General features: G+C 30.8%; 1 protein-coding gene across 2 annotated transcripts in view; it reads left to right on the forward strand.

Moving 5' to 3' along the window:
• The window catches only part of LOC129968823 (cell adhesion molecule 1-like), a 164,943-nt gene that overhangs the window by 107,432 nt on the left and 44,876 nt on the right, over positions 1–12,635 (forward strand). The window lies entirely within an intron of this gene.

Below are 12,635 nucleotides of genomic sequence, written 5' to 3' on the forward strand. Positions count from 1 at the left end.
AAATGGAATTTTATTTATTTATTTATGAAAATAAAATGCACACAACCTAAAAATTCCACTTACAAACATATTAAAAATGAACTAAAACTGATGAATGATAAGAATATTATAAAACATGTTAAGTATTTATTATGTGTAAACAATCAGTTTGAAAATATTAACCCTTAACTATTGACCCAGCCCAACCGATCATGCAAATTCTATCCTGGCAAATCGGATTTTATTTGAAACGAGGAGTTTAGAATGTAAAATGCGTTATTACCATGGATTTTCTTGCTTTATATCCTGCCTTCCTTGTTTGAAATTGAAATCAGCCCTCCCGTCCCTCCTGTATAGAATTTACGCGGTCGGTTTGGCGGCTCAAGTATAAAAGTGTTAAAGATAACACATAAAGAATTATGATGTCTGAACCCTAAAAATACTTTAAAAAATGCATAAAATATTTAAAAGTTAAATATATTCCACCATTCCATATCAAAAACATTAAAATGCATTAGGATGTCAACAGTAGAATATAATTGATTTGAGAAGCATTAAAATTTAGCCAAATATGCGTAGTGATAAATCATTAAAAAGACTTTTGAAATTTAAGATATAAATGAATTAAATTTCAAAAATGTTAAAAAATATGTTAAGAATTTAAAAGTTTTTGGTATTTGATTTTGAAAAGAAAAAGAAATGGCGCATTAAATATATCAAGTTCTGCAATCAATTTGATGAATACTTTTTATAATGAGAACTTATTTATGTAATTAAATTTGGCACGTACATTCTAAAATCTTTTAAATTTAAACATTCTGGCTGATACAACAAAATGTATGACGTCACAATAAATCATGTTATTAATGACTTTATAATAAAATAGATCACAAGAAATATGTAAGGATTTGAAACACATAACTAAGATAAGCGGAAGAAATAAAATAAAAATAAGGGTGATAATGCCAGCTTCCTGGCATAGGGGTAGCGCGTCTTCCCCATGATCTGGACGTCCTGGGTTCGAGTCCCGGTTTGGGCATGGTTGTTCTTCCTGTTCTATCTGTGAGATGAGTGAATGTGCACTCCTGTGAAAAGGGGTTGTGCAAGCGAATGAGAGATGCGTGATTAGTCAAGTACTCCTGGCCCAAGTTTGCTCTACGTTAAAAACAGGAGGCGCTCTCCCTTAGGCTTAAATCGGCTGTCTAGGAAAAGCGGGCTTGTTCGTGGCGAGTGCCATAAGAAACAACGAGGCTGATTATTTTTGTCATTTAAATAAAGTTAATTTCTACTTGTGCTAGAGTTCAGATTTTTATTTGAAACATAATTATTCAAAATTAAATTTGATACTATTACTACATTATCTCAAAATACTTTTCATATCCAATGAGTATGAACCCTCACAATGTGATAGAATTTCAGTTTGGGAACGAAAACACTTACAATCTCTCGCGTTTTATAAAGTCTCACATTTTCTACTGATCGCCGTATATTCGAACAAAGTATATATTAAATTACCTTAGGCATTTCCCTGTGGGTGTGGCTTGGAGGATTTCGAAATGAGGTGCTGCTTCAGTTACCGTCATCATTATCTGAACTTGGTTCAGAATTTTGAGTTTCCTTTCAAAATAGTCAATGCATATTATGAATATAGGAAGAAATCTGGCTGAACTCAAATTCAAAAAATTGATGGATAAAAATCGTTGTTAATTTAACGATTTAATCGTTGTGGCCTTGCGTCAGATAAGTGTCGAATTTTTGCTTAATAGGATTATAACCATTTAAAGATGCTATAATTCGAAACAAAAATTCATATAATTCATAAGCATAACTTTTTTTTTTTTTTTTTTTTTACTTTTTCGTGTACGAAGTACTGGATTCGTAAAAAACTCCGAACTCGAAATTCATCAAAATATTTGACGAATCTCCACATTTCAGACTTTCTGACCTTCATCTGAACGTTTCAGACTTCCTTAGACATTTTTGATCTTGTGTCTGTCTTTTAATCTAGAACATCTTGATATTACTCCCCTCAGTAAAGCAACAAAGAGTAACTTGACTTCTTCTGTCTCTCTCTTTATATATATATATATATATATATATATATATATATATATATATATATATATATATATATATATATATATATATATATATATGATTAGACTATATTATTTTATTCTTGAATTTTCTATTACTTTTTAATCTTGTATCGCGATGTAAATAGACGCGCATCATTGCTTCTCCTGTACAAATTTTGCCCTCTCGTGGTAAAATAAACTAAAATGTATCCCTAAAGTGTCTCCTTTTTGGCCACACGACTGCAAAATTATATATATACATAAATACACGCACAAGCACGTGCACATCCCCCTTGCCCCCACACACATGCACGTATATATTGTTACAAATCTGTATTGGTGCTTCCCAGCACGGCTAGTTCAATCATAGGAAAGACAGTTTTACGATCAGCTCTATTGGGTGCTGATCGGGTACTGCGTCAGTGATTTCAAAGCTTGGCGACAAATTTGGCGATCATTTGACGATTTGGCAACAAGGCGAATTTAGCGAAAAAATAGATATTATTGGAAACTTCGGGAATTTTAGCGATCCATCCAATAGGAACCAATATACACTTGATTGGTCTCGAACCTTCTCGGCCCGCCTCCCGAGAACTATAAAAGGCCAGCAATCTCAAGCTGCAATGAATCGTAGTCAGTCTGAGTCATGAAACGAGTCGTCGAGAGGATAACGAAGCAACGGCGTAATATTCCAGCGTTGTGTGGAGCTCAAGTGATTTCCGAACTGAGTTGTGTGCCGAGTTCTGGTGTTTATTGTAGAAGCAGAATCGTATCATGTGTGGAGTAGCCAGTCGTATAGTAATTAGTCGACAGTTGGATACAGTTAAAGCGAGAAGACAGTGGAGAACTGCAACCGTTTGGAGAGACCGTAGAGTGTAGCTTCGAAGATTCCCTCTTCTGCTGAATTCTGTCTGGCCGCGCTTTGTGTGCTGTGGTCGATTATTACTTGTGAGCTTCTGTTTTCTGTAGTGTGCTGCTGTTTGTTTGTTTGTGTTCGTCTCGACTGTGTATATTTGTTGTCTTTGTATTTGAATATTATTTAACATAACTGTTGCACGTTAATGCCATGCAAATCGTTTATAGCCTTAACCAGGTCTATAATTTTATGCGGGGGGGAGAGGGGATAAGATCTTAATTAGAAAGTATGCGAGAAAGTTTTGAGGAGACTGGTTTATTGAGTGAATTGGACAACAGACTCCAGAATGGAAAGAGTAATCTAATTAAATAACGAAGAAAGCAAATAAGTTAAATGTTAATAAATTTAATTGTGTTTTCGGCCCAATACAATACGAATAAAGACTGTTAAGCTGTCACAGGAATTTAATTATAATTGTCATTTGCTTTTGCATAAAACTATTCAGTAAAGTTTTATTGAAGTTAAATTCACAGAGTTTGGCATTTTAAATTCATATTAATTGTTGAAAGCCTAAACAGGATTGTTGTGAAAAGGCCAAATTAAACTATTTATCTATACAGATATTTCAATCGGAAAGTTATTTATTTCACTTTAGAAAATACGAAATAATTATTATCTTTTGTATGATTATCTGCTATCATCATTTAATTGGTATAAAGTCATTTCTATAAAGTACTTAATTACTGTAATAATTAATCACCATGTAAAATAGTATTTTGGAACTAATTGCGAACGCATATGAGTTAATCTAACTTTTTTAAAATAAAACCCTACTTCCATGGTAAGTATTATAATTTATTAATACTTACTAATTTTTATAAAAATTATAGCACTAAATTTCTGTTATTTGTCAAGAATGTTGTTTTAATTCATTACTTTGCTTTAAAAGTGCAGAAAGTTTTTCAGGCTTAAAAAGAAGTTGGAAGAAAATTAGTACGAAGTCGAAAAATTAAGTATTTAGGATTTTTTTCTACGAAATACCATAATCTTCTCTCTTTTAAAAACTTTCCCTCTTGATAAAAATCGATTATTAATAGTTAGTCGCATTGTCATCGTTTTAATTTTACTGCTGCAATCCCTTTTAACAAGCTTTGAGTTTTGAAAGTTCTTTTAGGCTTATAATGTTCTAAAAAATAATTGTCTGATCTTTTTTTTAAAAATTCATATCTTATTCGTCTCTCTAACTACGTATATATATATATATATATATATATATATATAATGATATTTCAATTCTAATTTCAATTTAATTAATTTCCAAGATTTTATCTTAATTTAGCCCATAGTAACTATATTCTAAAATATTCTCTTATTTCGTGATCCAATTCCATTACTAAGCCATTATTACTAAGCATTAAATGAAAGTGATACTTTTACCCTTCAAAAAGTGTCAAAGGTCACACGTGTATTGAATTGGTGCCTGGCCAGAAATTCAATGTTATATAAGGCTAGTGATCATCTGTTTGACCCCTTTTTTCCCTTTTCTTACTTCTGTGTGTGCCGCGCTGCGTTTTCTTGTATATAATCATGCCTGCCACTCGGAATAGAATAAAACGAAATTAAAAATACCAAGTCTCTTCACTGTTTCGAACCTACATTTGAAAGTTTGAAAACGAAACTAAAATGAAAACGAAACAAAAACAGTTTCGAAATCGCAACTAAAATTTATAACCTATTTAAACTAAAACCAAAAAAAGAACTTCATAGTATTTAGAACGCGCAATTGCAGCTACTTCTAAAACACAGATGAATTGATACAAAAGTATTAGAATCAAGTTAATAGGAAATATATATATATATATATATATTATAAAAAATATAAAAAAAGAATCCGGCCTGAAGACTTTTTCAAGGGTCACCCTCAGGCAGGGATTCAAAGAAAGGGATTTTTTCTGTGAGGAAAAACAGACATTGTCTAAAAATGATTCCTCGTGACCTTAAAATCCCCTGAAATTATGCTCAAGAGATATACCATTTTAACAGAAAGGAAATATAAAACAACAAATAAGAAGAAATTAACCACAACAAAGTAAAAATACAAAAACAAAAATAACAATAAAAACAAACAAAGCACTAAAAATAAAAATTAAAAACGAAAAGGCCAGTACATACCATTAACAGTCAAGAAAACTTTAAACTATTGATTGTGATTCACTGTTTTTAAAAACCTAGCGGTAAATTATGTAAACAGATGTAGGCTCCCAGCGCCATCTATTGAGTAATCCAATATGCAAGGAAAGTTCTATTTTTATTTAAGCCAAAGGATTAATCCCAAACCATATCTTGTTTAATTAAAAAATTGACATTACAGTAATTTCTAGGAAATTCATTTTTAATTAAATTTTTAAGGAGGTTGTTTGATGCTTCAATATAAGAATTTTTATTATTGCAAACCCTTTTGATCCTGTTAACTTGTGAGAAAATTAGATTTTTGAAAATTTTAGAGTTTAGATTGGAATGGTAGTTACATAGTTTTGTTATTTTAAAGTTGAAATCATCCCTTTTATCGTATATACCAACTATTGTTTTATCATTAGCAATTTCGATTTTTAAATCCAGAAAGGTAGCCTGAAGTTGATTTTTATTCGTATCTTTTAGAATTAAATCTTTTGGATAGCAATGTATTTTATAATATATATATATATATATATTTTCCTATTAACTTGATTCTAATACTTTTATATATATATATATATATATATATATATATATATATATATATATATATATATATATATATATATATATATATATATATATATATATATATATATATATATATATATATATATATATATATATATATAAGCAGTTTCGTGGCTGAAGAGAGACTTTACTCCATCCGGAGACTTTACTCCGCTTTACTCCATCCTGAGAGGCAGAATTTATGTACAAGCAAAAACCGAAAAAGTATGTCAATCTGCATCACAACACAAAAGAGAAAAGAGCTAGCGAAATATTTATTCCTATGATTATATACTATGAAATTCTGATACGGATTTCTTTATACGTGTCGATTTAGGTAAGAGGGAAATAAGTATCTTTAAAAAAAATTGTTTAGGTTGACAGATTTTTATTCCTTCACACGGAGTATGGGAACTTGTCGATTTCAGCAATTTTAGAGCTTTTGTAGCATTGATTAAATAAAAATGGTGGAACTGGATAAGGAAATAAGAGAACATTTTAGAATTAAGTTAATATGGGCTAAATTGAGATAAACATTAGGAAATTAATTAATTAATTAGGATTTAATTTAGATTTAGAGATTTTAACATTAGGACATTAATTAGGATTTAATTTAGATTAAGAGATTTTATTAAACACACACACACACACACACACGCACAAGCACACACATTTATATATCGTGATTTTATTTCATGCCCTTTGAAATGGTGGAGATTTTGCTATTAAATACTAGTAAAAATATTATTTTATTTTCATATTCTAGCATGTTGTTTTAAGAAGAAAGTCAATGAAGCCAACAAAAATATGTAGAAAATATATAAAGAGTGATGCACTGCATCGAGGGGCTGAATCATAAGTACATGAATAGAGTCGCTAAATAAGAAAGAATACATTTGCTTCTACTGGGAGAAGCAGGGGGGGGGATCATATTTAGGTATTGAAAATGAATGCTAATTTGTACTTTGAGGAACACCAAAATGTAGTGAAATTGATAGTAATAGTAAGTAATTAATATAAGCTTAATTTTAAAATTCTAAAGGGCAGTATGGCCTGTTAATATTGTAGCTTTTATGTAATTATGCTCTTTTAAATAAATATTTCATATTCACCATATTCAGTTTCGAATTTGATTTTGCTGTTCATTGATTAATTTCTCGTGAAATATAATATATGACGCAGTCAAAAACAGTTCACCCAACTTTTGATGCAAGTGTAACAGAAATCACGACATCGGTGGCAAAGTTTCTTATTTTCATAGACTCGTATTTTCTTTGGTTCTTTGAATTTCATCGCCGAAAGTTTCGAATAAAAACCGAACTCGAAATAAAATTCTATTCAGACCCAGTGAATCGCTGGACTCACGGGCTCGAATTTCAGGAGGTTTTGTCACTCGCCATTTTGCTGCTGCCACTGCCTCGCGGATAAATAAGAAATGTTTCAAAGATTCCAAACACGTTTTGCTGTCGTCGCTGTCAAAATCTTCTGCCGAAACCCTGAGGAAGGAGATTCTTTAGAGAAAAATATCATCTTCCTTTTTCCCAGCGGGGAGTTGGACAAATACTCGAGACTTGTTTGCTAAGGTTAGACTTAATTTGCGACGCGCCATTTTGCTTTTTACCGACGGGTAAATATATTCTTTGTAACCTCTTTATGCTATTAATTCTCAAGTTGGTTGCCGGTCCATTAATCATAGAAGGGATATGACCGAAATTAGATGGACCTTCAGAGCGTTCTATAGAGGGTGTTTCATGATGGTGATGGTTTTGAATAGAGTAAGTTAAAGTAGAGAAAATAAATGATCATTTTGACAGTGACAATTGCTGCGACGTGACTTTGAAACGGGGGCACTGAATTAAACGAACGAATTCATTCATTATCTAAGGACTTATGTAGATATGTTCTGACTTTTATTAAACAGAGAAATCCAGTGATTTAGACTTAAAGACTGAGCGTTGAAGAAATCTGAAAAATAGCCAGTCTTATGAATAAAGAAATATAAATGAAGAGTTTTAAAATTCCTTTTTACTAATGCGCTAAAAAGTAGAAACTGATATTTTAATCAGAAATAGGGGGGGGGCGGAATCTTAAAAGCGTAAGACGATGCACGGATGAAAACATTCTAAGTTAAGTGGAATTTTAATCACATTTATAATGCATTTTTGTTTTTTGAAGAATATTAAAGAATCTTTTAAAAACATATTCATTGAGGATTCTGATCTAACTTTCATATGGTATTGTTTTCAGAAACTCACACATTTACAGTTTTATTTAGATGTCCATATTACTGATGAAAAATTATTTTTTTATTTTCAATATATTAATAAACACATATTTATTATATTACAAAAATATAATAAATATGTGTTTATTATATTTAAAATAAATTGTAAACACAAAAATATTATTTAAAATGTGTTTTCTTCTAAAATTTTAATATGATTTAAACAAACAGAAGCATTCCTTATGTCAATATATGCTGGTTTTGATTAAACAGGAAAATCGAGGAGACTTATACTTACAGATTGGGTGCTGAGGAAATATCTAAAAAATATTCAGTCAGGAATAAAAAATATAAATGGAGAGTTTTTAAATTCTTTTTTACTAATACACTGAAAAGTAGAAAATGATATTTTAATCCGAAAAAAATCGATAAAAAAGTCATAAAAGCGTGAGACGATGCGCTGATAAAAATATTCTAAGTAGAATTTTAATCATATTTATAATACATTTTTATTTTTTGAACAATATTACAGAATTTTTTAAAAACATATTCATTGAGGATTCTGATCTAACTTTCATATGGTATTGTTTTTAGAAACTCGCGCTTTTGCAGCTTTATTTAGACATCCATATTTCTGATAAGAAATTCTATTTTATTTTCAATACATTTATAAACACAGTTTTTTAAAAGTTATTTTATTTTTTATCACTTTTTCATCTAAAATTTTAATATAATTTATATTTAATAATAGTAACATTATGGAATCTTATACTGAATCTGAATATCAGATGGCATCTGTCGCATGAAATCAAAATTTACTTGCAATCAAAAATTAATCTTTTCATAATTCAATAAATTGATTGAATTCCGAAAAGATTAATTTTTTGTTTTATCATTGGATGCAAGCAACAAATATTTCAGAGCTCTTAATTGATGACAATATTGTATATTTATGAATTAAAGTTCGGGAGAAAAGTGGCAGTTATGCAAGATTAAACGTACTCGGTAGTTATTGGAAAAATGCGCAAACACTCGGTCTTAAAATACTAAAATATTTAGTACCTGTCACGAACACAAAACCCGTGGGAAGTAAATATTTTAAAAACAAATATCACAAAAAAGCCTGAAGTAACTTCAAACACGAAACTATATTTGTAGTCATTTAAGCAATTTTATTGTATTCAGTTCCATGAAATAAACTCAATAATTGTATTGCAAGCTGAATAACTGCATGAATTTCTATTCGAATAGTTGATTTCCCATGATGAGAAATTGTACAATTTCATAATAAGTAAGTCCGAAATTATTTTAATGCGTGTCTATTCGTTAGGACACGGAAATAATACCATAATGGAATATAATCGAAAAATTAAAAATGAATCGTACGAATCATTAAATTAATTCAATTCGTTTGAGCATTATGATAATATATATATAGATTCCCATCACATTTTGCACCAAATCCGTCAATGAGTTGACCATCTTCTGGACAGAACATTCACATATATTTAACTCAATAACTCAAACGCGCAACCATGTAGATAAATGAAATTTGGAATGTGATCTTGATACAAATATTGAAATTTTTTTTATATTTTGAATTTACTGCTGAAAAGAAGGTATCTAAAATGTTTACTATACTACGAAGCACGAAACGTTCATGCACGATATTTTGAATATCAAAATATGAATACTAGTGGCCTTGCTCAATACCCAATATATATATATATATATATATATATATATTGATAGATATATATATATCAGTATATATATACTGATATATATATATATATATATATAAAACTGATAATGTTTCCTTCTCTTATTTTGTATAAAAATATATATACAGAGAAAGTAATGTAAGGGTGGAAAAAAAAATGGAACAAGAGATTTTGAAAAATCTGCAGGTTTCGGATCTCCCTGATATCGAAAAACATACTGTTGGAATTATATCTATCTGTCTGTCTGTCTGTAAAGAAGATAACTCAAAAATGCTTTGAGCTAGATAGATGAATTTGGGTGTCTTTACACCAAATCTTTAGATTTCAATTAAATTTCGAATGAAATCTACTCAGAGGTAATCTGTCAGTTTGCTCCAATATAAGTTAAAAAATAACTACAAAACGGAGATAACGAGATATATAAAATTTAATATATAGATTTAGCCTCTAAAATATAGAATATTGTGAGATTTTGAACGAAATCCGTCAAGGCTTAACCATCTGCCTATCTGTACTTTCACAAACAAGTAAATGCGATAAGTGGAATGATTTAAATATATGAAATTTGGTATATGGTCTTGCACTAATATTTCTGTATCAAGTTTAGTTTAGTTATATTAACGTCTCGTTTGAAGCAACCCTAGGGCTATTTTGGGACGGACCGCGTAACTTTGAACCGCGGTCAAATGACGAGGACGACACCTGCGCTAGCACCCCCCTCTCCACCACACACCAGGGGGAGGACGTTTGGTCAGGACGGATTTAACGTGCAACAAACCCCCTTACACGACGGTTCTTCGGTGGAATCGGGTCTCGAACCTGAAACCTTCCGGTTCCGAAGCCGAGACTTTACCATCAGGCCACCACGGCCTGAGTTCTGTATCAGTTTGGTATGAATCAGTCTGAAATTCAAAATATTCATTTGGTTTTCTAATACGTATTAACTTCATCACTTATTAATCACAAAGAAATCATTGCACATCGCGTGTTAAAACACTCTTTCATAATTATTGTTCGCCAATGGCATAGAGTTTATATATTTATTAGAGATTATGCAAGAAAGTTTCAGCGAGAATACACCTGCTAGCTAATTACCACGTCAGCGTATGCAAGAATAGATGAATCGACAGAAAATCGAAAGAATAGACAGAAAGAAACGCATTTTTGGATTTGCGTCTGTCCGTCTATGAACATACTTGAAAAACAATTCAAGATTAAAAAAAAATATTCAGTATATTGCATCTAAATCAAAGTAATACATCTATTCTGTTTTTTGGATTAAATCTGTCAAGTACATGCATAGAATGTAATTTAGGTGAATGAAATGCTATAAACCAGCTGGAACAAATTTTAGATTTGATTTTGTATCTGTAATACGAGATCTATATCAAAATTTGGAGTAATTCTACGTCTGTCTATTTTTTTATATGAATGCAATCAATAAAATAGAAAGCAAAAACTCAACATTCTAGAATTTTATATTTCCGCCTAACTGTGAACACCATAAATCTAAAGCATAGTGAACTGGGTGGGTGATATTTAGCATATGGTCACTGCAGCAAAAGTGTAGGCCTATTTCAAATTTTATATGAAATTCATTAGAGTGAAACCTATCTGTCTATCCATCTATGCCCTCGTGAATACATTAGCTCTATAAAGCCATAAAGCAAAATAGTAAATTTATTTAATAATGCATTTATAGTTAACATTTAAAATCTGTAACAAATTTTGGGATCGTATTTCACAGTGAGTTTGCTATGTGGATCTGTATATTCATGTGTGCAATACTTTAACCTGCGGTTAATGATATGCCCACAACTTTATTCTTTATTTACAAATAAATGTTCTTGTATATTATTATAATTATGTATTGTGTATTATGTGTATGTAAATGTATTGTGTGTTATTGTACCATATACTTATGATGAATACCCATATGTATATGGTATAAGTATATGGTATAAGTATATGGTGTACCCATATACTTATACTATGGTTACGAAAGACTCTATACCGCATATACTTATGGTTACGAAAGACTCTATTACCGCATGAAATTTGGTGATAAATTGCTAGAATGTGGTTATTGCAAAAGCATCAGAACACTGAATGTGTATTTTGGATGTCTTTTTCTCTGATCGATTGAAACCAAAATTTAAAACAGAACTACAGATGTATTCACAAAAATTCCATACCAAATTTGATACATTAAAGTAGCTGTGTGTTTGAGTTCTGGTGTTAAATGCTTGTGAAAGAATAGATCGAAAAATGAATCATTCCTTGCTGAATTAGCTTCCAGGTAACTAAACATTAGATAAATTTATATGCCAAATTTTATCTATCTAATTATTTTGGTTCTTGTAATTAACATGTTAACTTATATACGAACAACCGAACGGATGATTTCATCTCAATGCATTTTGTTCAAAATTTGATAAATATTTTGCAAATTTGGAATAGAGACTATATACTAAATACAGGGTGTTTATAAAGTCCTGGGCCCATTTTGATGTTTAATAACTCATAAAATAATAAAGATAGATTTAAATTAATAACATAAATGGTTAAATAGACTCAAAAAGTTTCATGACCCTTGTCAATGAACTTCCACGTGTGCCCACTTCGTCGCACGGAGAATATCAAGTCGATAGTCAATTTCACGCCAGGTAGCGACAAGCATGTCGGAATCCACAGAGCCATTTGCGCACATTATGGCGATTAACAATGCCAGAAACATGAAAGGATGCTTCATCGGAGAACATTATGCTCTTCAGAAAATCAGCAGCATCTTCTATCTTCCTTAACATATCTGTTGCAAAGGCCATCCTCCTATGCCTATCGTTCGGTTCCAAAACTTGAACAATTTGAACTTTGTATGCATGCAGTCTTAATTTTTTCTTAATAACCTTGTACACCGTCGAAATTGGCGTATCCAATTCTGTTGCCGCTGATCTCACAGATATTCTAGGATTGTGTAAAAATGTCTCTCTGACACGCTCAACATCAAAATCACTTGTGCAAGGACGTCT

This window comes from Argiope bruennichi, chromosome 5, assembly GCF_947563725.1.
Source record: "Argiope bruennichi chromosome 5, qqArgBrue1.1, whole genome shotgun sequence".
NCBI lineage: Eukaryota > Metazoa > Arthropoda > Arachnida > Araneae > Araneidae > Argiope > Argiope bruennichi.